At 37.9% G+C, this 27,190-nt stretch overlaps 1 non-coding gene and 1 pseudogene across 1 annotated transcript; one reads left to right on the forward strand and one right to left on the reverse strand.

The window, feature by feature from the left end:
* The first annotated feature begins 20,095 nt into the window (after positions 1-20,095).
* On the forward strand, positions 20,096-20,169 carry TRNAR-UCG (transfer RNA arginine (anticodon UCG)). The gene has a single exon. It is a non-coding gene; the product is annotated as a tRNA-Arg (tRNA).
* Positions 20,170-20,504: 335 nt separating this feature from the next.
* On the reverse strand, positions 20,505-21,297 carry LOC141848376 (uncharacterized; annotated as a pseudogene).
* Between the last annotated feature and the right edge of the window lie 5,893 nt (positions 21,298-27,190).

The raw sequence follows: 27,190 nt of genomic DNA on the forward strand, positions 1-27,190 counted from the left end.
CATAAAGTACTCTTAAAAAAAATAAACCAAATCGACAAGCCGCACGTCAATGTCTCCGAGCAACTCTAAAGAACGACTGAACCATGGTAGTATCAAATCTATGTCTGTAAAACTAAAGAATGTAGATAGCTAGCCAATGACTAAGTGGGTAATCAGAACAGATGTGCATGAACTTAATATTATTTAAGAAGCCAAAGAAACAGAGTAGATCATAATTTATTATCTCAACCGTAAGTTCTTCACAAAGTTCTCCGTGTATACATAATATAAATATACATGTACTGTACCATTATCTTCTGTTATCATTGTCTGGAATCAGATAACATTTTTATGTATGTGCATTAATTATTATCATCAATTATGATAATTTCTCAATCTTTGTTGTTTAATCAAACTATAGATTATCTCAACTCAATTATAATCAATTTAATCATGAGTTATATATAAATCATCAGTCAGTCTAATCTCAACAGGATTAAAAATCAGTGTCAACATTTTATATAATCAATCAGGAGCCAACATCATCAGAGAATAATAATAACTCATATATAGGCTAACAGCCTATAGCCTCCTCATAATTTATTATCACATACGTTATCTAACGTACGGGCTAAAGAGCCCTCATCGGTGGAAGACAAGATAAACACTGACCGCGGCCTCTGCTCTACCACAATAATATGTGGGCGGTCAAGTGCTTGGGACCGAGGGCTACATCACGCCACCACTACTCAAGTGTACGGTCTCTGGACCGAGGGCTGCATCACGCCACCACTCCTCAGGTGTACGGTCCCTGGACCGAGGGCTACATCATGCCACCACTCCTCAGGTGTACGGTCCAGTATTCTGGTAAAACTCTGGTATAAAAACTAGGCTCATAGTTAACACCTTTTTAATGTTTATCATTTTCTTTTATCTCATTTCACGTTATATCTTTTTCATCAATTATCATAATGGTTACATTCTCAATATGTATCTTTTTCGACTTTGGTCTAAATGACCAACTCAAATCAAATCAAATCAATTCATTTATTTAGGTATCACTATAAGATTGCAGGTAAGGATAAGTATCAACCAGATGCAATATCAATATGAGAAATAAAAGGTCAAGCAGTATAAAGACATGTATCGACATTGCAGAGTAAGTAGAGTATCTATTTAAATTTTGAAAATACTTCTTTCCATTTAATTCCCCCAGATGAATCCATGAGCGAACAGGGAATAAATCAATTATTTACCCTTTAATAATTTAATTATTTTAAACTAATCTGGATGTTAACTTTTTAAAGATCATTTTAAATCCCCCTTTTTTAAAAACATATATAAATATATATCCATTAAATTTTTATTTATTCATGCACAGGGAAATTATACGAGTCCAAGGATAGAAGGTACCCACATAACAATGAACATGATTATGATGAAGGTCTCAAATCAACTACAAAGGAAATATAACAGGCACTAGAGAAAAAATATCTTGTATTGACCAAATACATGAATTACCCACTTGATGTGACGCACATTAAAACTAGAACTTCTCCGTATAACAGGATCCACAAATCAAGGTCCTACTTCCGAAGCCTTAGAATCAAGCTCCGGTTAGCGGCGGTGATCCGGAGGCGGCGGTGGCGTCAACTGCTCGATTTGCTCCACGCGGCAATGCCAGGAAATAGAGGACGGTGGTGGCGCCGGTCGGCAGGGGACAGCAGCGGCGGCGACGGTTGGGTGGTGTTCTCCAAGCGACTGGTGATGAAGGTGCGGCGGTGGTGTCGTGTAGAGAGGGATCGTGGCAGAGGGTAGCTAGGGTAGCGGCGACAGAGCAGCGACTTCTCCACGTGGCGACGACAATGCTAGTTTGCGGCGGTATTGAGGAGGAAGAAGAGGAGAAGAGAAGCGGTGGTTAAGGCTGCTTGCATCGATGGCCCTCTTATAGCTCTCCCTACTCGAGTTTTTCATCGGCGGACTCGGGCACGGGCATAGGCGTCCGTCGGATTCGACGTTGTGCGAGATGCGGGCGCGGAAGAGAAAGTCATGGCAGCGGTAGTTATTTTGAGGAGTAACAGTAATTCCTCAAATTGAGGTTTAGATTTAGGTAAAACCGGTTTATGATGAGCGTAGGTCATATATGAGTTTTTAGCATTATTTAACGCTTCATCTATTTGTAATTCATTGCATATGATCTACTTTATTGCACCTTATTCATTTATTATTAATTGTTTCTACACTTTTGCTTTTTCAGAGATTTGTTCTTTGTATATTTTGATTGACAGGATGCGATTTAGAACCGAAATGATGCATTATTGATGGTGGAGCAAAGAGCGGAGAAAAGAGATATTTCCAGTCTTAGACACGGCCATGTAATACCAGGAGACACGGTCGTGCCCCTCCAACAGAGAAGCATCAGTCCAGGGCTGTGCTTAACAGGCACAACCGTGCCTTCATCTAGAGAGCTAGCTACTAAGGGCCATGCCTGAAATGCACGGTCGTGTCTCCATGCCAGCGTTGAACCAGGGCATGACCGTGTCTCTACCAGGCACGGTCGTGCCTGATTTCCAAAGGAGCGGCTATACCCGACCGTGCCCTAAAGGCACGGCCTTGCCAGTTTTCTAGAGTAGCGACAGCACGACCGTGTGACGAAGGCGTGCCAGGGGCGTGTCTGGGCCCTATAAATACATCTTTTTGTACCTTTTGATGGCTATCTTGGGTCATTCTCCAAAATCCTAGGTCTTGGCTAGGGGGAAGGTGCCTCTCCACTCTCGAGGAGACCCTAAACACTTCATCTCCACCGATCCATCCTACACCAGAGCGAGAAGATCTTCAACGGATGCCCACGCTTCAAAGATAAGTCTCCCCTTTCTTTAGTGATGACACTTTTCTTGCATACTTGTTGTAATCTTCTTGTAGTGGAGTCCTGCTTGAGCTTAGGATTATAGGATGAATATCTATGTAATGATGGTGATGTATGAACTAATTTATATCATTTTTCCTATTTAATGAAGTATTTACATTTGTTTCATGTGTTGAGTTCCTTGAATGTGTTCGATGAAATGTTTGTGTGAGCAAATATGCATGATTAAGTGGAGTAGATTATTGTGTAGAGGGATCTTAAGATCGTATGACCGGGGTGCCTTGTGACAGAAGGTCAACCTTTAACCGGACTTTCTGAGGTGACCTTTATATGGTGATAGACTCCCTTAGGGGATAGCTAACGACTTTTGATGACTAGGAAAGAATTCCTTAAGTGGGTGCTCGGTGATAGAGAGTAGTACACTGGAAGTATGCTGGGGCGACCGAGTGACAGCAGAGAGCCATAACCAGGCTATCTGGTGTCGTCCTGAACTATTAATCATAGTGTTAGAGTATCATGGTTTAATTCCGACAAAGTCTGACGAGGTCGAGTTGGTATCTTAGTTAGAATCCCCACAAGGTGGTAAACATTAAGAGTAAGGGAACAAACATGAATTAGAGATGTCACCTAGCATAGATGTGAAACCTGAAATCCTAAACTTATCCATCTCACCCATAAACCCCCAAGTCAATCTCTTTCTCTACCATACATACACACACAATCCTCAACTATTTCACTTTCATTGGAGTCTAGATAACTATCTCAGTGACATCACTATAGCTAATACACAGTCCCTGTGGTTCGATATCTTTTTATTACTTGACGACAACCGTATACTTGTAGTTCACATCAATTTAAAACTTAAGATTTTCTGTAATTAATTAATTTGCTTAGTTTACTAACCAAACAATCTTCGATTTGGTCCAAACTAGTTTTGTTTGTTTCATCTTCTCAAGACAAAATTTCTAATCTATTCTGATTTTTTTAAAATTTTCTTCCATCATGAACCAATAGAACTTCTGGTAATAAAAAATAACTTACCAAAAATTCTTAGTAGAAAAAAATCTCTCATCCCAGTACCAAAAAGACACACTCTTTCTTTAAATTTACTAGATATGTATGTCGCTACTCGATGACCATCTGGAGTAAAATTGCATTATAAAATATATAAATATTAGACATATATTAAAAAAATATATGAATTAAAAATTATTAATAACACCAATACTTACCAACCCCTAACAATGCACAACATAGCCTGGCTACCTAGTGCTGCTGTTTGATTTGATATATCTATATCTGCACAATAATATTATAATACATGCACATTCGAAATAATAATTCAATCGATAGTGAGATCTACATGTAATAAAATAAATATTTTTAACTTATTCTAAATTAATTAACAATAATACTAATATTTAATCATCGTTACAATCAAAATCATTAACATTAACATTTCGAGGATCCTCCTCTCTAGACTCAGTTAGTTCAACAAGCTCCTCATTGCTGGACATCTCTCCATCATCTATCTCCTGGTACGTAAGGTACATTAGCATCTACAAGAAGACAAATGTTAATTGAATTTGAAAATCTACTAAATGTATCTCCACTTCTTCATTTTGAAATGCATCATGGTGTTGGGATGTGATGAAGTTCAGTATTTTTATGGTCGAGCAAGTCTTCATTCGACAAACTGCTAACCATTCACTAGCTCTTCTTGTCTTTGTCAGGTATTCAAGATAGAAAATCTGATCCACTTGGATCAAAAAATGAAAGGTTTAAATTTATTGAACCTTTTGTTTGCATTAACCTCAACTAAATTGTAGTTTGAATGTATTCTGGTACCTATTCTGGGAGTTGGATCATACCAAGAACATTTGAATTACACACACCTTTTTATGAGTAAGGTAGGATATTCAACCTCGATGATTTCTTCAAGTCTCCCATAATAATCAAACTCAAAATTATTATTATTGATAGATCCTTTTACGTAAACACCAAAATTAAAGGTTAGTTTGTGTGAATCCCGTTGTACCACGTGGAAATTGAAGCCATTAACGTAGTAACCAAAGTACACTTATATCTTACGGAGGGGTCTAGATGCAAGATTGGTTATCCTTTCATCTTCTACATTTGATATTTTATGATCGTTCACCTGCAATAGTAAGTATGATATAAATTAGATCAAAATTTAATACAGATGTATAAAAAATAATTTATTCTCTAACTTACATAGATTTAAAATCACAATGTAAATTTTATCTCTAACTTTTTCTCTACCTCACTTGCACTGATTGATGGATTTTGTATTTGTAACTGTTGTTCATAGAAGCTATAATGGATGAAAGGTAAATTTAATGACAGAAGGAGTACCAAACAAACAAAAATGGATTAGTATTTGATTATATCAATCAACTCACCTTATGTAGGGTTTAACCTCGTCACAATTCAGGAAGTATGTATGTCTTGCAGTATGGTATTCTTGTTGATTTAACCATCTTGAAATAGATGCACCAATTGACTTTCTAGGAAACTTGAAAATAGAAAGCATCACTAGGTCGATCAACTGAGTATCATCAAAATTTCAAGGATACTTGCGATGCTTGATTTTGACATTTTCAATAAAATAATATGAGCAGAAAGAAGTTGCTTTTTCAACCAAATAAGCATTACATATTGACCCCTTGACTCTTACTTTATTATGAATATTATTCTTTAATTTTTTCAAAAATTATTCAAATGGATACATCCATCTATACTGCACAGGATCAGCTAATTATGCCTTGTAAGGTAGTTGAATGGGTAGATGTTCCATTGAATCAAAATAATTAGTGGGGATATATGCTTAAGTTTACATAATATGATAGGAATGTCAGTTTCTAGCCGAAGCATATCAGCCATCATAATACACCTCGTTGTCAAATTTCTAAAAAATAAACTCAATTTTGTAAGTGCTTGTCAAATATTATTAGGTAGTAGGTCATGGAAAGCTATTAGAATAATTCTTTACATGAACATATGACAGTCATGACTCTTCATTCTAAATATTTTAAATTTATTCATATCCACGCATCGGGCCATATTAGAAGCACAACCATTAGGGAATTTGATTTATTTCAACCAACAACATAAAACTTGCTTATCTTCTTTATCTAATGTATAACAAACCTTTGGAAATTGATTTGTTGCTTCATTCTGATGTAACTCAGGTCTGCTAACTAGTTATTTTAATTCCTCATGTTATTTTACAGTGTCTTTAGTTCTTCCAAGAACATTCATCACAGTATTGAAGCTATTATTGAAATTTTTTTTTGACATGCATCACATCTAAATTATGTCGAATGAGTAAATACTTTCAATATGGAAGCTCCTAGAAAATGCTTCTTTTTTCCAACCACATTTACACAACCTAACAATATATTTATTTATCTCACCAGAATTAGGCTCATATACTAGTAGAAATCCATGACTGTCTATTTGGTCAATGATTTTTGCACTTGACTTGATTGTTGGTGGAAGTTTCTAATTCTACATTCTATAATTCATTAAAGTCGGCAATCGAAGGTTGCAAAAAATAGATATCTTCTTTTTCGGATTCATTGAACCTGGAATAACCATAGTATAAGAACATGAATTCATCTTTCATACACATCCATGACAGTAAGTTGTATGGTGTTAATATAGCTGGCCAAGATGAATCTTATTGTCCTGACTGACCAAATGGTGAAATTCATTTGCGGGAAGTCTCAGTCTCACATTACGTGATTCCATTGCAAAGGAAGAAAATATTGTATCAAGATGTTTTTATGTAGGGGAGTCACAAGGATGACACATTATACCTCCTTCGTGCACATGCTCATGATGCCACCTTATGTGGCAAGTTGTCATAACAAATGCATACAAGCGTTGAAGTCTAGCAATTAATAGGAAGTAATACATAACCTTCCATATAATATTTTTCTTTTTCTTCCCTGGTATGCAACTACGATGCTTATAATGAGGGTGAGTACAGATTCTGCATTTAATCAATTCATTACTTCATTCCAAAATATCATGCAATTATTTATACAATAATTAATCTTCTCTACAGACAAAAATTAACCCTTCATCGATTTCTTTATACTATAGAAACTATCAGTCATTAGGTGATCAGCAGGGAGCAACTTTGACATCAATTGATAAATGTCATTGTAATATTATTTTAAGAAATGATGATCTGCCTTGATGTTCAATAACCTTGCAGTAGTTGATAATTGGGAATGACCAGAAGGAATGTCTTCCCACATTACACTTCAAGTGTTGGTATTTCATATACATTGAAATAATTAACTGCATTCATCATGTCATAAATTATTGATTGCATCACATTCTCATTAGATGATGATTCCCCTAGAGTAGTTGTGTCAGATGAAGAAGCAATTGAAGTTCCAATTGGATGAAACAAATAAGGCTCTCCGTAATAGTACAAGTTGTAGTAATTTAGAAGAAAACTATTTCTACATATATGTACTTTCATGGTATTTTCATCATGGAAAGCTTTATTTCAACATTTACAATGATTATATGGACAACGTAACTCTGCACCATTCGTGCATTTTGGATGACTCTTAGTAAAGTTCACAAACTCTTCAACTCCAACATAATATTCATGTTGGATAATTCTATTTTCTAATCTATTATATATCCAAGCTTTATTCATATATATTGTAACCCTCTACAACAATAAATTTCCATTGAGATTAAATATGTAAAACTAAACACGCAGATAGTTTAAGTTTATTCTTAAGCACTTATACTTAATACTATCAATAGCATTTAAACTTAAACTAAACATTAACTTTGAGTTTGAACCTTAATCTTGCGGTCAGCTAAGCCATCAACTGTGAGGTCGCGATTGACCAAACTATCGAGCTGCCAAGCTACCAAGCGACCAAGCTACATAAAGTTTAATTAAATCATTAGAACCTACATGATGTGTTTTTTTAAATAAGGTTAATGTTATCCTTTTTGTGTTCAATTTGTAAGTCCAACAAATCATAGTTAACATTAACCCTATTGATGGTTAATAAGTAAAATGATATTTTAAAAATATCATGTTTGTCCTTATATGTTTGTTATCACTTCCATTTGATCTACATATAGTTCATGTATATAAATTGTACATAAAGAGACATATAGGTTATCCATGTTCACAAAGTTTTTGTAATACTATCATCCAAGAAATAACAAAACCATTTAAACTTATTACTGAGTTGAGCAAAAGTTTACTTGTGTGTCTAATGAAATCTCAACGTTTCAACTTGCCTTCTTAGCAGATTCTCAAGTCGAAACCAAAATTATCAACTCCAATCCCAACAATTACCTGTAGCACAAAAATATATGATATCAAAACTCAAGATACAATTTAAAACATAAACAATGTGTAAACCTCAAACAAAAACCAAAACAATGTTTCCTTGTAGCGAACTTAACTCGCGGTCAGGCAAGGGCCGAGCTCGCGGTCAAGATAGGGTCGAGCTCGCGGTTGGGGCTGAGCTCACCGTGGGGGCCGAGCTCACAGCTGGATCTAGTCACGGCCAACCATGCTCGCAGAGGTTTGCCACTTTCGCTTTGAGCCTCAGGCTAAGTTCACGGACAAGGTTGAGGTTGGGCCTCAAATCGTGGCTGACCAAGGCTGTGGTGAGCCTCAGCTCTCAGCCGGCCAAGCTCGCAGACATGGCTAAGGTTGGACCTCAGATCGCGACTAATTGAGCTGCAGGCCAAGCTCTCGGACAAGGCTAAGCTCGGGTGTTAGATCATGATCGACCAAGATGCTAGCAAGCAAGATTGATGTCAGGCATCAAATCGTGGCCGACCAAGCTACAGGCTAGTAGGGCTGAGGTCGGGTGTCAACTTGCGATTCGCGAGCTCGCTCTGGCGAGTCTCAGCTTTCAACCAACCAAGTTATCAGTCATGATTGTCTCAGCTTGCGGCCGGCCAAGCTGCCAACCACCATGGTCCCAACTTATGTCCACAAGCTGACCAAGTCGAAGATGATTCTTGTGGTTGGCCAAGCTATCGACCAGCGAGTTGGCCCAGGTCGGTCCCGATGTTAACAAACTCGCCCAGGCCAGACCCGACGCCACTGAGCTCACACAGGCTGGGCTTGATGTCGGCGAGCTCACCCAGGCTAGGCCTGATGTCAATGAACTCTTCCAGGCTAGGCCCGACACTGATGAGCTCACCCAGGCAGGGCCTGATGCTGACGAGCTCTCCCAAGATGGCCCAACACTGGCGAGCTCCCTAGGTTAGGCTCGACGTCGACGAGCTCGCCAAGGCCGAGCCCAACGTCGACGGGCTCTCTGGTGTCAGGCTCGCCGATAATAATAGAGGGAGATGTAGAGGGGGGAAGATATGTTAGGAAAGTTTGGTTTAGATAGTCAAGTGGGGTAAGGAGTACCTTGTTTGGTCTACTTAGCTAAGTGAAACTAACTGAAACTACCTCACCACATCCTAGACTAGTTAGACCAGAGTTTCTCAAGAAGTCGGTTAAGGACATAATTTCTTAAAAAGGCTTTATTTAAGGAAGTGATCATTGTTTTAATAACCAAGAAGGCCCCTGCCTCGCCACGACCTGAAAGTCGATTCTTTAAATGTGGACTTAACTAACTAATGGTTAAACTTGAATCTGGTTTGGTTTCTTTCTCTCGGTTCTTTTTCCTGCTCGGTCGCCATCGCTCGCATTCACGCGCGAGAAGAAATCTCATCGCGGCCCGATTCCGCTGGTAAGAAGGATGAAGGGTCGGGTATAAGGAGACCAGGCATCAACTGAGAAAACCCCAAGTGAGCAAACCCTAGCCGTGCTTCTTCCTTCTCCTCTCTGTTCGCCGCTACCGAAGCCCGCCAATCTCCTTTCGCCTGCGGCCAACCACCAGAGAAGGCTATCATTGCTGCCCTCTGCTAAGTTGCCACCTCCCTTCTCACCGTTCGCGTGCCCCTACTTCGCCCAAGCCCTATTTTCGAACGTGTGGGAGAGAAGGAGAAGACGTCGGAGAAGCACGAGCATCGACTCCCTTCGATTTCTCCTCGTCGCTGGAACCCTAAGCGAACAATAGCCTCTCCTTCTTCCTCCCGAGCGCGAGCATTGCCGGCCGAGCCTCCCGAGCACGAGCATCACCGGTCGAGCTTTTCTTTCTTCCTCCCAAGCGTGAGCATCGCTGGCCGCACCTCCTCCATCGCGTTACCGATCGCGATCAGGAACCCTAGTGTCGGTCATGGGAGTGGAGGATGAGCCGAGAGCCTAGTGTCGTCGAATTCCTCTCACGATTCTCTATTCACCACCACCGGAGCCCGCCGAATTCCTTCCTCTCATGGCCAACCACCGAAGGAGGTTTGGTTGTCACTGCCCTCTATTCTACCGTCGGCCTCTACTTCTTCCGGTGAATAACACCTTCCGATGAAAGAACGCCTCTGTCTCCTTAGGGCTTCTTCTGGTGTTGGACGTCGGCACCCCCTTCTTCTTACCGATGAAGAATCATAGTCGGCATTGGACGCTACCACCGCTTCTTCCCGGTGAAGAAAAGCATTCACTCGATGCTGTCTCTCCCTTCCACGACCAACAACTTGTGAAGTCACTATCGAAACTTTGGAGTTGCTGTCGGAGCCGATGTCGGAGTCACTACAGGGTTTGCTACTAGAAGCTTGTGAAGCCTCTGGAGATCGTTTTATCAACATTGAAAAAGTTTTGACAATTTATCCCAAATTGGTAGTTAAAGGTTGACCACCGAAAAGTACATCAGGAATACGATTCTCGGTAATAGTTAGAAAGCCTCAAAAAATGATCATGACAATTGTTGTTGTGTGTTTTCCAGAATTAAAGTTTTTTTATCTCATATCGATCGTTGCCGATCGTCGACTAGTACCAAAGACGATGATATGACTCATGACTTAGGAAGTCGTCTAGATGAGAGCTTGGTGTGGATCACTAGTAGAGGTGAAACTTCGACAAGGGTTGCTTGATTGATACCATTTTCGCTGAGTGTCATACGCCAGGCACGCGTAGAATATTTATTATTCTAAAAATTTTAAATTTCAGTCATATCTTGTACCTGTTGTATCTTGCATGCGTGTGGTGTGAGTATTATAATAATTAGCTTTAATTATTATATTTTCTTCTATTGCGCATGTTTGCGAAACGTGTAAACACGCATAACGCATCGGAACGATCCCAACAGTGATATCAGAGCCTAATAGTGTAAGGCATATGTGTAAAATTATTTTACATGTTATAGTTAATCATAAATTTAATTAAGAAAATTTTTGATTTAATTGAGAATTTTTAATTATAGAATTTCCTAATTTATTAGAAATTTTAAATTAAGAAAATTATTTTCTAATTAATTAAAATTTTTAATTAAAGAATTTTATTTCCTAAAATAAAATATGTGATTAGGTATGAAAAATTATTTCCTAATATAATTAAATAATTTTAATTTATGAAATCAGATTCTTAATCATATTTTATTAAATAAGATTTATGGCGATTATAGATGCAAGTAGTCATGATTAATTGTATTAATTATGTCATGTCATGTCATTTGCTATGATTAGTTATATTAATTATGTCGTGTTATTTATTGTCATGTCATGTAGATAATTTGATTATTTACATGAAAAGAAGATAAGACCTGAAAATCCCTTACAAAATTATTAAAGCTAACACCTTTCGCTAATATAGTTAGAACTAGAGTTTAAGTTCTTATTCGGGTTGTTGGACTCTCTCCAATCTCGGCTTGAAATTAAATATGTTGAACCATCGAAATATGATCTCATGATTAGCGGGCTAGTTTTAACTTGAAGTGTTGATTTGTTGGACTCTCTCTAAGATCAATGTGGATAGAGGTGAAATTGGATGTTATATATAGGATGTATACGTGTTATTGTGTTAACAATCTGATGTTTATATGAACATTCAAATAGTTGATAGCATAATATTATAGTTATGTACACGTGATACATAATCGGTATATGATACCTACCACTGTAGCTAAGAATGACTTGTTGAACTCTTTCCAAGGTTGTTCTTATCTATAGTAGATATCAACCCATTTGGAAAGTACCAACTATTTTTTGAATTTAGAGTAAGGGCTTTTGAAATCATAAAATAAATAAGATAAATAAATATATGTAAATTATTTACAAATACATTGCAAATAATCTTTTATATATGTTCGATTGTATTTCTAGATTTAATTGATTACGCATGATGTCTTTGAATTGCGCATAATTTAGGACACTAATAATTTGACTGACCCTAACTTTTGGACTAATATAGAAATTTGAGAATTGTTCTCAAATTTAAAATTGCAAGTTTTATCTTGAGTTCATAAAGAGAAAGAAGGCATGTGATGCCTCATTCGCTTGAGGTAATTTCGTAATTGAATGTCATATTATTCCCTCAGACACTTTGGTATTAGATACTGTGTGCGGCTCTAATATATGTGATAACATATAGGACTTCAGGAATAGTAAAAGATTTATCTTAGAGTTAAAAATTATTACTATGTTCCTATTTTGATAAACAATACTATTTCTATTTCTTGTTTAAATAGAAAAGGGTCCATTTGACTTTTAGTAATGATTATTGTTACCTAATTTTGAATGGAGTTCTTTATGGGACTGAAACATTAAGTAATAGTATCTACGTGTTAAATATTTCTAACAAAACATTTAATATCAAAATGAACAACAAGCGTGCTCGAAAGGATAAACAGTTAACCTCCTACTCGTGGTATTGTCGTCTTGACCATATAAGTAAGAAACGCATGATCGAACTCCAAAAGGGTTGGCAGTTTAAAATCATTTGAATTATATTCATTTGATACATGTGAATCATGCTTTGAGAGCAAGATGATTAAATTACCTTTTACCTGAAAGGGTAAAATAGTGGAAGAGTTGCTCGACCTTATACATATTGATTTATGTAGTCCAATGTCAACTCAAGTACGAGGAGGTTATAACTACTTCATTACCTTTATTGATGATTATTCACGATTTGGGTATATGTATTTAATAAAATATAAATATGAGATCTTTGAAAAGTTTAAAAAATTTAGAAATAAAGTAAAGAAATAGTTTGACAAAAGTATCCAGATACTTAGATTCGATCAAGCTAGTGAATACTTAATTAAGTTAAGAGTTTTAAGATTATGTTAGAGACAATGGGATATTATCTCACAGGACTCTGCCGTATACACCTACACCTGTGTATAACGGTGTATTTAAGAGGCAAAATCGAACTTTGTTGAACATGATGAGGTTAATGATAAATCATGCAAGTCTTCTCAGATCCTTTTGGGCAACGCACTTAAGACAACTGTTTATTTGTTAAACAGAGTCCCGACCAAGGTAGTATCTACTACTCTATACGAGATATGGAATAGTAAAACCTCACTTATCTTACTTGAAGATATGAGATTGTCCTACTTATGTGAAGAGAACTGTATCAGATAAGCTGTAAGCTAAATTTGATAAATGTCTATTTATTGGATACCCTAAGAAAATGAGAGATTACCAATTTTATTCTCCTGTGGAACAAAAATCTTTGTTTCAAGGCATACTGTGTTCCTACAAGAGTTTCTCTTGCAGGAAATAGTGGGAGTAGAGTTAAACTTAGTGAAGTTTAAGAGACTCAAATAGATATTAATAAGACCCCTAGTCATGAACCACAATTGATTACTCATAGTAATGAGTCATCGGCTGAACCTATTTAGGCACAACTTTTTCATAGATTTAGTAGGACACACAATATTCCTTAGAGATATGGATTTCTCGTAAGTAAATCAAATGACGTGTTATTCATTGAGGATGAGAAAACTACTAATTATGAAGAAGTTTTGAAAAGTTCAAAAAGGGATAAATGGTTAACAACCATGAAGTTGGAAATTGATTTCATGAAAATCAAGTTTGTAACTTGGTGGAATATCTGTTTTGATGAGACAATTAAAGAGTTTAATTTCTCACAAAAATCTGACGAACCCTTTGTATATAAGGAGGTTAGTGGGAGTGCGATCATATTCATGTAATTATATGTTGATAACATATTAATGATAGGAAATAATATGCCTAGCTATTTTACAGTCAGTCAAACTATGATTGATCAAAAGTTCTCCATGAAAGACATAAGAGAAGTGATATGTATTCTTGGGATTAAGATCTATAGAGATAGATCGAAGAGGTTGCTTGGTCTTTCACAGTCTATATAAATAGACAAGGTGTTAAAGCGGTTTAGCATGTTTGAATCCAAGAAAGATTATATACCCATCGAGCATGGGGTTCATCTTTCAAAGTCTATGTGTCCACGATAAAAGACGAGAGGATTTACATGATGAAGATTCCTTATACTTCGGCAATAGGATCTATCATGTATGGTGTGTACAAGGCCCCGGTGTATCATGTGCTCTAAATATCATGAGTAGATACCATTCAGATCTAAGAATGGATCATAAGGCTAGCTGTTGTCAAGATAATCCTTAAGTACTTACAAAGAACTAAGGGCGTGTTCTTGGTATATGGAGATGGTTATATGGTTACACGCAGATATACTGATCCAGCTACCAGACAGACAAGGATAATTCCAAGTCATAGTCTGGGAACATATTTCACTTTAAATTGTATTGTAATGAGTTAGAAGTGTTTCAAATAAGACACCATTGTAGCTTATGAAGTAGCAAACGAAGCGGTTTGGATCAGAAAGTTCATCATTGAACTTAGAGTGGTTCCAACCATTGTTGAAGCATTACTTTCTTACTGCGACAACAATGGAGCAATCACCCTCGGTCTCACCATTGATCCATGCACGTGCTTCGGCTATATCAATTGATCAGAAAGATCATCAGTAGAAGAGAAATGCAAATCGAGAAGATTCCCACCAAAAGGAACTTTCGTGGATCCTTTAATCTCTACCTAAAAGTAAGTTTGAGGAACACATAGAGATGCGTGGTATTGGATACCATGGCGATTGACCTTAGGCCAAGTGGGAGTCTATTATATTTGAGAGGTGTCTTAAGGCAATCACCTTATAATTATACTATTTATTGGATAAATAGCAATTCACTATTTGAGTGTACATTTTCTATGTGTTTGATTGAATCTTAAACTCGTTTACTGAATATCCATAATATGATTCATAGCATGAGAGGATTTGTGATTGAATCACAACTAGTGAGCATCTCTACATGTGCAATTATGAATGTATTGAAATTATCACTAGTCGATGAATCGATGAGCATGGACGTCATCGATTCTGTTGAGACTATCACATTTTAAACTCCTTGGTTTGCCAATCAGCTATTCTCACTAGTTGGAGACATTGGATGTTGAGAGTTAAATGTGGATACTAGTTAAAGGTAATTAGTTCATTGGAGTGACTTGCCTTGAGACTTCATATGGTTCTATATATATGTCAACGAATATCTCAGTGCAGTTTAAGTGCGAATTTTCTTTAACTTGCGGTATTTAAGTCACCTTGGTCATGAAGGCTTATATCTTGACATCTTAAGCATACATCTCTGAGGAGGTGTGGATCCAGAATGATTGGGTATAAGTCAAAGTGCTCGAAGGTATTTGAATAACCCACAGAGGATTCACCGCTCTTTGTAAAAGAGACATATATCCTGTGATCTCTTGTTAGGATTGTTACTGAAAGTCTTTAGTTAAAGCATCACATGTCAAGAGTATAACACTCTTGGACACATGTACGAGTAACTTGAATCCACAGGACAATAAAGCAAGCTTGGGTTAGGTGTGACGTAGTCAGCCTAATAGGGACTGACACATATAGACCATGTCCTGAACTAAATGGGTATAAAATGGTGAAAGGAATAAGACACATTTCATTATAGTTGTTGAAAGGTTTTAGAAATTATTTTTGAATCAATCAGTTGATTTTTTAATCAATTGAAGATCACGATGTATTATTAAGTGTCACTTATGATCGTTTCATAATTAATGGTTATTTACGGACGACCAACATAACTGGGAACCTATTGGATCACACGCACTACAAGTTCACCGAAGGACATAAAATAAGTTTGAGAATTAGATTCTCAGATCGAGAGAAATAATAATAGACTTCATCTTATGAAGACGAAATAAGTAAAACTGGTTTGGTTCAAATCGGAGGTGGTTTCGTTATTGAACCAAACGATTTGATTTTGAATCAAATTAAAATAACTTAGTTTGGTTCATGATGGAAGATATTTTAGCAAAATAGAAGCAATGATGGGCTTCGTCTTATGAAGACGAAAAGAATAAAATTGATTTGGATCAAATCGAAAGTCGTTTGGTTATTGAACCAAGCGATTTAGTTTTGAACCAAAATAAACCAGATTTGCTATATTACCCTGTCTAGTTTGCTATAGTAACTAGACCGGTTCTCTACAGTAAACTCTAAAATTAAATCTGATTTGGTTTCTTTCTCTCGATTCTTTTCCCCGCTAGGCCGCCGTCGCCCACACGCACGTGCGAGAAGAAATCTTGTGGCAGCCCGATTCCACCGGCGTCTCACGACCCAATTTTGCCGATGAGAAGGACGAAGGGTCGGGTATAAGGAGGCCAGCCATCGACTGAGAAAAACCCAAGCGAGCAAACCCTAGTCGCGCATCTTCCTTCTTTTCTCTATTCACCGCCGCTACCCTCTGCTCAACTGCTGCCCCCCTTCTCGCTGTTCATGCACCCCTACTTCGCCCGAGCCTTATTTTTTGACCGTGTGGGAGAGGAGAAGAAGACGCCGGAGAAGCACGAGCGCGACTCCCTTCGGTTTCTCCTCGTGGCCAGAACCCTAAGCGAACCGTAGCCTCTCCTTCTTCCTCCCAAGTGCGAGCATCGTCGATCGAGCCTCCCGAGCGCGAGCATCGCCGGTCGATCGAGCCTCTTGAGCGTGAGCATCGTTGGTTGAACCTCCCTAGCATGAGCATTGCTAGCTGAGTGTTTTCTTCTTCCTCCTGAGTGCGAGCATCGCCAGTCGCGCCTCCTCCTTCGCGTTACCGATGGTGATCAGGAACCCTAGCACCAGCCGCGGGAGTGGAGGATGAGCCAAGAACCTAGCGCCGCCGGATTCCTCTCATGATTCTCTGTTCACCACCGTTGTAGCCCACCGGATTCCTTCCTCCTGCGGTCGACAACCGAAGGAGGTTTGGCTCTCGCTGCCCTCTGTTCTACTGCCGACCTTTGCTTCTTCCGGTGAAGAACACCTTCCAGTAAAAGAACACCGCCACCTCCTTAGGACTTCTTCCGGTGTTGGATGTCACCACCCCCTTCTTCTTACCAGTGAAGAATCATAACTGGCGTTGGACACTACCGCCTCTTCTTCTTCCCGGTGAAGAAAAACATTCATTCAACGTCGTCTCTCCCTTCCACGTCCGACAACTTGTGAAGTTGCTACGGGAACTTCGGAGTTATTGTCGGAGCCGATGCTGGAGTCGCCGCTGGGTTGTAATCAGGGTTTTCTGCCAAAATCTTATGAATCCTTTGAAGATTGTTTCATCAACATCGAAAAGGGTTCTAGCCATTTGCTCCAAATTAGCAATCAAAGATTGACCATCGAAAACTACATCGGGAATATAATTTTCGATGATAATTAAAAAGTCCTAGAAAATGATCGCGACAAACATTGTTGCGTGTTTTCTGAAATTAAATTTTTTTTTCTCTCGTATCGACCATTATCGATCATCGACTACTACCGAAGACAGTGATGTGACTTATAACTTAGGAAGTTGTCCAGACGAGAGTTTGACATGGATCGCCAGTAGAGGCGGAACTTCGACAAGGGGGCTCGATTGATACCATTTTCACTAAATGTTATACGCCAAGTATGCGTAGAATATTTATTGTTCTAAAAATTTTAAATTCTAATCATGTCTTGTACCTGTTGTATCCTGCATGCGTGTGTTGTGAGTGTTATAATAATTAGCTTTAATTATTATATTTTCGATACACGTTTGCGAAACGTATAAATATGCGCAACGCATCGGGACGATCCCTACAGATCCATCATCCCATGCTCACCCATATAACCCAGCTGCATATGTCATAAGACTGTATTATCTGATTTAGGTTTTACAATGGCATCTCCACCTACAATTATGATACCTAGCAATTTATAAATGTTAGCTACTAGTTTTTGTCCTTTCATCACTGTGAGAACACTTTTGCTTACTTTCATCACTCCACTTATAGCTTTATAACTATAGTCATTCAATCTAAAGTGCCTAATGAAATCATATTTTTCCTCATATCTGGTACATGTCTAATATTGCATAATGTTCTAACCACACCATCAATATTTAAATTATGATATTTCTTATTCCAACACCTTTGCATGATGCATTGCTACCCATCAAAATAGAACCAGAATTTACTGACCTTCAGGTGTCAAACCAATCTTTGTTAGGTGGCATGTGATAGAACCATGCTGAATCCATATTCCAAGAATCTATCAATTGCTCCGAACCATATATAATAGAAAGCATATAACCATCACCGCTATTTGAATTTTCTTCTTCCACTATATTTATAGATTTTGATGAATCATCTTTATTCTCTACATTCACTTTCTTTTTCTCTAGACAATTTCGCTTGATATGCTCCTTTATCCCACACTTGTAACACATGATCTTCTTCTTTCTTGATTTAGATTGGGTTCTATTATTACCCAACCCATACCAAGACTTGCTTCACCCACGTTCCTGGTTATTTCTCACCACGAGCCCTTCACCTTGAAAAATCTCATCATTAGCTTTCTTTCGTTGATGAAAACCAACATAGCACTTGTGACCTCCTCTAGTTCCCCCACATTAGAGTTGTAACCAAATTCTTATACGTAGGAGATGATGGTAGAGAATTCAACAACATCAGTGCCTTGTCATCTTCTTCGATCTTTACATCAATCCGTTTCAAATCACTTATTACCTGGTTGAAAACGTTGATATGTTGACTCAGATCCATACCTTCTGACATCTTAAGACTCAAATAACTTCTACTTAAGATAAAACTTGTTTGTCAAAGATTTGGACATATATCGGCTTTCCAATTTTTTGCCAAACTATCATCAGCGATTCCTCATTCATAACATGATATATCACACCATCAGTTAGACTTTGCCATAGCCTTCACTTGTAGTTCCTCCCAATTTATCTTCTCCATCCCTTTTGATTTCTTTTCACCTAGTGCCTTCACCATGCCTTGTTGCACTAACATATGTTTAACCCTTCTTTGTCATAATTTGAAATTACTAGTTCCGTTAAACTTTGCAAGATCAAACTTCCCATGAAATTCCACATATGATAACTCACGCTTTGATATCAGTTGTTGTGAAAATGCATAACAAATTCCAACACAAAACTTGAAATAATTGAAAAGAAAAAAATGAGAGAGAATAACACATAGATTTAACATAGTTCAACGATGTGTCTACTCCAAAGAAGCAACGACAAGAGTTTTCTCCACTAGAATAATGAATTAAGGTTACAACTTATGTATTTATACAATTCTAGTCATATAGAGATATTTAAGACCGAAATACTCGTATTTTATTTGCATTTCCAACCTCTTAGAATGAAATATGACCAGACGTGTTAGAGAATATGACCATTCTGTGGACTACAGACTTTGTAGCATGAAGCACACTCGTGCAATAGACTTCCCAACAGTCTAGACGGACTTCCCAATAACTATTTTGTTATGTAAGTAGAGTATTATAAATTAATTTATTAGATGAATAAAAATTAATATATACTATCCGAGAGTTACGAAGGATTGTTTAAATTAAATAAGATAAAAAATATTGGTTTTGTACCCGAGCAAAATGATGCATAATACATAGATATTAATTCAAATTATGGGATGGGGTACAAAATTAGCTATAAAATAAAATCTATAAAACTTAAAATTAGGCTACCAAAGAGACAAAATAATTGATTTAATTTAGTTCAAATTTAATTAAACTTGATTAATTAAACAATCAATTAATTAAAGTAATTAAATTAAAAAATGATTAATTTAATTAAATACAATAAAAAATCTTGATATAAAGTGCACACTTTTAAATATTCTTTTCGCTCTTTAAACAAAATTAAACTCGACTTAAATCGACCTTTGACTTAAATCATTCAATTTTTTAATTATATATTTTAAAACACGGCGACCCGAACGCGTGGGAGATGTTATGGCACAATATTTTAATATTATTATGTATTTTTGTGCACAGCAGACCGCATAGCGCAGTGGATTAGCGCGTCTGACTTCGGATCAGAAGGTCGTGGGTTCGACTCCCACTGTGGTCGTTATTTTTTATTTTCCTCCTATTTTTATTATTACTCTACTAACATCACGAGCTCTACTCTGCAAATTCACGATGTGAACAAGACAACGCACAGTAGTAGAGATCCCAATAAAAAAAGGAGCTCAATTCTTTTAACAAACAGCACACACTTTATTCTCATTATTCATCCCAATATATTAGTTATTAGAGGACCCCAATATCAATATATATATTGGATCGTAGCTCAAACACATGCACACAAACTCACTCAAGTTATTAGAGGATCAACCATTGGCAGCAGATCATATATATCTGATCTGTCTTGTAGCTCCACCATCCGCCGTTTCTGTCCGCCGACTAACCAGTCACACGGCTGGAACTGCGCGAAGCTTTACCCAAGGCGGACGCTGCCCCCTTCTTGAACCTTTCGTGTAACTGCTGCCCGTGCACATGACCCTCCACGTCCGCCGCCAGCCCTTCCCTCTCCGCCTTCTTCTTCTTTCTCTTCTGCAGGAAACAAAACACGGCCGCCGCAAGGAACGCGAGGAGGAAGAGGCCGCCGAGGGTGGCGACCACCACGATGACCACGGTGTGGTTTGGGCCCGGCGGTGGCGGTGGAACTAGCGGTGCAGCTGGAGCGGGAGGTGGTGGCAGTTTGGGAGTGGGAGGCGGTGGCGGTGGTGGTTTTACACTCGGAGGCGGTGGTGGTTTTACACTCGGAGGCGGCGGGGGGCTTCGTCGTGGAGGCGGTGGTGGCGTTACACTCGGAGGCGGTGGGGGGCTTCGTCGTGGTGGAGGTGGTGGCTTTACAGTCGGAGGCGGCGGGGGGCTTGGTTGTGGCGGCGGCGGTGGCTTTTCGGAGGCGGTGGGGGGCTTGGTTGTGGCGGCGGCGGTGGCTTTACAGTCGGAGGCGGCGGGGGGCTTGGTTGTGGCGGCGGCGGTGGCTTTACAGTCGTTGTGGCGGTGGCGGCGGCTTTATAGTCGGAGGCGGCGGTGGCATTACATTCGGAGGCGGCGGAGGGCTCCCTCGAGGCGGTGGCGGCGGTGGGTTCACGATCGGAGTGGGAGGCGGGGGGCTTCGACGGGGTGCCGGAGGCGGTGGCGTGGGTGGTTGCCTTGCGGGGGGCGGAGGAGGAAATACTGAGGCCATTGATCGTTTGGTAAAGGGCTTGCGATGAGGAGAGACGATTGCTCGAGGTGGTATTTATAGTAGTAGCCGTGGAGAGTAATCAAATTGTTGGTGTTGAGAAGGTGATTTCATGCAGCTCATGACTTGGCTCCCATGCCAAGGCTTTTGCTCATCGCGCTTGCTTCCAATCATCATCATCATCGTCTCATCGTTATCGTCGTCTATCACTTTGCTCACTTCGGAGTAAAGATAACTATTTGCTTGAGACTCTGCAGAGTTTCTCTTCTTTTCTTCTTCCTTTTGCCCATTTGCCAGAGCAAAGTTTAAGCCACCATGAAGTATCTTCATCACTCGTGTTTCGTATTGCTCTTTCTTCAAGTGCCACATGCACTTAGAATGAATATATATTTTTTTCATTCATAAAGTTGCTAAATTATTTTATCAATTTCAAATTTGAAAATTTTCTTCCCATTGAAGCAATACCTGTGGTGTTAATTGTATTCTATATGCTTTTCATATATTAGTATTCATTCTGATTTGAAAGAGTGGATCAAATCTTTGATAAATCATGGAAGATTGACTTTTGAAGATGGTCTGACAATAACTTCTAAAATAAAGAGTCGATCGAAAGAGTCGGTTGAAGGAGAAGTCCACAGAAAGAGTCGGTTGAAAGACTCGTGCCCTTTCTTTGTTTCTCATAATCGACGAAAATACATTTAATTGCTTTAACATCCAATTTACTCCTTTGAGAATCAGACACATGAATATAGAGATTGAGACTCAAGGTTGAAATGAAGTCGGCACATGAGACCGAGTGGACACTGAAATCGAGATCCGAGGTTGGGTCCAAGACTGGAAAGAGGTCGACACATAGAACCGAGCGAATATCGAAGTCAGGATCCGAGATCTGAATCCGAGGTTGAGATGAGGTCAACACATGAGGGCGAGTGGATGCTGAGGTCGGGATCCATGGTCAAGACTCGAGGCTGGAAAGAGGTCAACACATGAGCTCAAGCAGACGTCAAAGTCGGAACTCGAGGTTTAGACTTGAGGTTGAGATGAGGTCGGCACATGAGACCGAGTAGATGCCGAGGTTGAAATTTGAGGTCGGGACCCGATGTTGGAAAGAGGTTGACATATGGAGCCGAGGAAATGCTGAGATTGAGACCTAAGACTAAAATGAAGTCAGCATATGAGACTGGACAGATGTTAAAATTAGAGTTTGAGATCAAGTGGAGGTCGAGGTTAAGATCTGATGCTGAGGTTGCTAGCTGACCACCCTTTAAACCTTATCTAATCCTTCCTGATAGAGGCGGACCTCATCAAAATCTAATCCAAAGAAAATTCGATCCACCACAGACAGACTTCATAAAGACCGACCTAATTGATATTCAACTAGTCGAAATTGTTCAACCGTTGTTACTTAATTGAGTCATCCCATCCCTTCATTTCGGACCAAATCATGTGCATATAAAATGATGAACCGCTGACCACCAATCTGGCAGTGTTGTCTACTCAATTTGAATCAAGGAAAGCACATTATTAGTAATCTAAGGAAGAGAATACCCTTTTAACCTATAAACATAATGGATTAAGCTAACTAGATTGATAAAAAATAACCACACCACTACGGCTTAGATTTAGAAATTTGAAGGATGAATATTATTGGTCGTCGTGAAGGCAAGAGAAAGTTGAGTGCAGTAAAAATTAGAGATAGATTTGCCAGATTTCTTCATTCTCATTCCCTAATTATCCATCTTTTAGTTCTTCTTTTTCTGACAAAAATATAATCAGCATATGTAACTAATTAATATAATTATTCGTCTTTTAACTCCATCGTATTATTTTAGAATGAGTTGATTCATATACCGGGTTTTCTCTTTAAATCTGAGTTTGATATTGTTTTTTGTATTTCTGAACATGTATCAGACTTGGAATTCCTAAGCATTAAAATGCAAAATTATTTTCTTTTTATTGATACATGCAATATAAAAGATTTTATAGTAATCGAATACAATTGATGAAAATCTAAGATGCTGAACAGATTCTATATATATTTTGGGTTTCTGAACAAGATTTGTAGCGCGATTCAAGTGAGTTGATCATTGCAAAGTTAAATAGATCAAAGGACTCAATCTCAAAATTTATCTAAAAGGTGACTTATATTTGGCAGATGTCAATTAATATCTTTAAAATTCTAATAAAAAGAAGAAACAGCAGCAGAATATAACTAAAAGCGGATTTATAAGGACGCAACAATGTTGGGGAAACAGCCGTAAACTGGAACCGGCCGGACCCATTTGATCGTGGAACCGGCGGCAGAAGAGGAACAACGTCAAAACCGCCGTTGACAAAATTTGAACCCAAGCACAAGGATTACATCATCGGCAGCGGTATGATGAACCTCCTCGGACTAAAAGGAGATGATGCGTGCTTGATCTTATGACAAGTGCTCTCGAAACCATATATAAAGAATCATGGAGTCTCGCTGGTCCTGGACGGCCCACCTCTTGTGCATCTCGTAGAAGGTCAATCCGGTGACCAAACTATCGAATCCAGCCTGGTGAGCCACGCCGTCGACCTCCACCTTCAGTAGATCCGCAAGCTTCATCAGACCGAGCTGTCCGCCGAGGAGTCCATGGCAGAATCGTGCCATGAACTTGACGTCGTAAAGTCTTCCTCCGAAAATGTCGCGCGCCGTCGTTATAAATTCCGGCAGCGTCTCCGGCAGAGGCCTTCCGCCAGTCAACATTTTCATCAAATACCCTACATCGTACGCGCCATGGAATGTCACGAACGAACAGCCGCCACCGCCGAACAGCTTCTCCCGTAGCAGCGCGCCGCAGCGAATAGAAGAAACTCCCTCACGCCGGTGCCTTTGCATATCGATGCCACTGTTCTCCAGGAGGCGAATGGCCTCCGGCGAGCAGGGGTCGACCTCTGGGTCAAAGTCAGAGAAATTAATCTGCCATGTGGGTTGAGGCAGAGGCCGGTTGCCGGAGGCGTCGAAGAGAGTGATCCCGAGCTGGATGACGCGGAGATTGTCCACGTTGTACTTGAGGTCTCCGTATCTCTCCTCCTCAGGAGCACGGCGAGGGGTGATTCGGAGGAAGCCGGAAAACTCTGTATCGATTGCAACGATCGGGAAGGAGCGGCGAAGAACGGCAAATAGTTTCCATCTGCTCCAGTAGATTATGCTCCCAAACTTCGACGGCTCCCATCGCCAACTCCGAGTGTAGAATCGAGCTGGCGAGTGGCGGCGGTAGAATTGAGACTGCGATGATGGATCGGTTGCAATCGAAGCTTTATTTATAGAGTTCCATTCTTACTAAAATTCGTTATTATTTCCGGAGTTTACGTAACAATATGATTAATGGTTTATCGTGCTGTATTTGGTAAATTCGTTTTAATAGAATTACAAAATTACAAAAAATAAAAATAAAAGTTATAAATATTAAGCATCCATTACTAAAATGGCGAGAGGGGCCATTAATTAGTTTTAATAATTTGATTAAAATAACAAATGAATAAAGTTTTACTACAATAAACATATTTTTTAAATTACTAATGTGCTTAACATGGGCATACATACAAAAGGAATACATATTTAGTTGAATTTATCACATCAATAATTGATTAAAAATAAATATGAAAATTAATAATAAAAAATAGTTAACTCATATTTAATAGGTATTTATGAAAATTATGATAAAAGCTATTTTTAATTTATTTTTATATTTTATAATTAATATATATTTTTAAATTTAATAATTTTATGGAACCTCGTATCTAATTTTTACTAATATCCAGATCACATATCATATTTTCATATTTATTAAATCATGCACCTCTTTATAAAAATATCTTTCCCTTTTACATGTAATTATCCGACCCACTCAAATACCAAAATATATTTAAAATCTTGAAAACTAAATTAACTTTATTATATTTTAAAAATACTATTTCTCTCTTAATTTTTTTTTAAACATAGAGTTAAATATAGGATGGAATTAAGATTGAAAGATATAATTACATTAAAAAGAATCTCAAAAATATAACAATCTTGATTTGAATACCAACATTTAAATCTAATAAGTTTAAGGATATTAGTGAATTTTAGACCATCAATAAATTTTAATCAAAATTCATTGATAGCCTTTAGTCACATCTAAATCAACATCAATGTATTTTTACTAGTCTCCTTAGTCATACCATACTCTCTAATCTTGTTTCACATCCTAGATAGGTTGTTTTGAGTTTCTAAAATTTATATAAATATGACACAAATTCATTATTGAATTTAGGCATATCCTATTCATTCAACAATAACATCAATGTGTTTATGTGACTCTTCTGACTTTGACTATGTCCAAATATTAAAATTTACTATTTTACAACTATGAGTGAATTTTGACGAAAATTCACTAATAGTTTTAGTCACATTTGAACCAACTCAAACTAAAACCAATATATTCTTATGAGCCTCTTGTCTCATCATGCCCTTCATCCTAGATTTCACACCTTAAATAGGTTATTGTGAGTTTCTAAAATTTATACAACTTTAAATTTTACACAAATTTATTATTGAATTTAGGTATATTATATTTACCCATTAAAATATGAATGCATTTCGGGGACTCATTTAATTCTAACTATGTCTAAAATTTTAAAATCTAGATATTACACAACCATAAGTGATTTTTTGTCAAAACCCACTCATAACCTTAAAAATATTAGAATCAATCCAAACTAATAAAATTGATGCACTTTTAGGAATATTTTAAGTCTTATTATACACTCAAACCTTAATTCCACAGCTTAAATAATATAATATGCTTTGAGTTTCTAAAATTTAAATAATTTTAAGTTTTGTCGCCAATTTGGTGACGAATCCTATTTTCATCACCAAATTGGTGACGAATCTGGATTTCATCGCCAAAATTTGGCGATGAAACGGGATTTTGTCGCCAATTTGGCGACAAAAATCGGATTCATCATCAAAATTTGACGATAAAAAAATATTTCATCGTAGTTTCACGATGAAAAAAATCTATCGCAAAATGGCGATGAAATATTTTTTCATCGCAAAGTAGCGATAAATTTTGTGACAAAAATAGTTTTCACAATAAAATTTACGACGAATTTGATATATTGCAAAATTAGCAACAAAGCAGATTTCGTCGCAAAAATTATCGCTAATTAGCGATGAAAATATTGTTTATCGTAAAATATGTTGCAATTTTATGATAAAAAATTTTTTCGCTAATTTTCGTCCCTAAAAAATTATTTTTTTGTAGTGTCAGCTGAAGGAGTCGTAGGAGGTTATGAGGAAGACTCAGCTGAATGAGTCGATTGAAGAGTCGGTTGAAGGAGTTGGTTAAAGAACTTAGCTGAAGGAGTTGGTTAAAGAACTTAGCTGAAGGAGTGGGTTGTTTCTGAGAAGACAAGAAATTAAAAGGGGCCAAGGAGTACCTTGAGGTTGCCATTTGTCACACCCCGAGAGATGCCCATCCGAAAATTTCGACAGCATCTCTCCTGTAACAATTCAACTTTCTTGAGTGCATAATAACATCGAGGCCTACACGGCCGAAATAATAATATAATATATGTAATTAAACTACTAAACTACATAAGTAACGGCTCACACGACCACACACTAATCCAATACATGAGATATACCACCACAATGAAAAACTGATCACAATTATACAAAAAAAAACCCTCCACGCATGCTAACATCTACAACAATGCAACAGAAACATAATGACAATATTCATGATGAAATCCATATAAATAGATACAATCCAAACCTAGATCCATACAACATAAAATCATAAAATTGTAATACTCCTCCAACTGTGAGATGACATAATCGGCAGATCTCCTTTGGCATTAGCAGAAATCTTCTATCTAC

The sequence above is a fragment of the Curcuma longa genome, chromosome 17 (assembly GCF_044706935.1).
Source record: "Curcuma longa cultivar G26 ecotype Majalengka, Jawa Barat chromosome 17, ITB_CL_G26_1.1, whole genome shotgun sequence".
NCBI lineage: Eukaryota > Viridiplantae > Streptophyta > Magnoliopsida > Zingiberales > Zingiberaceae > Curcuma > Curcuma longa.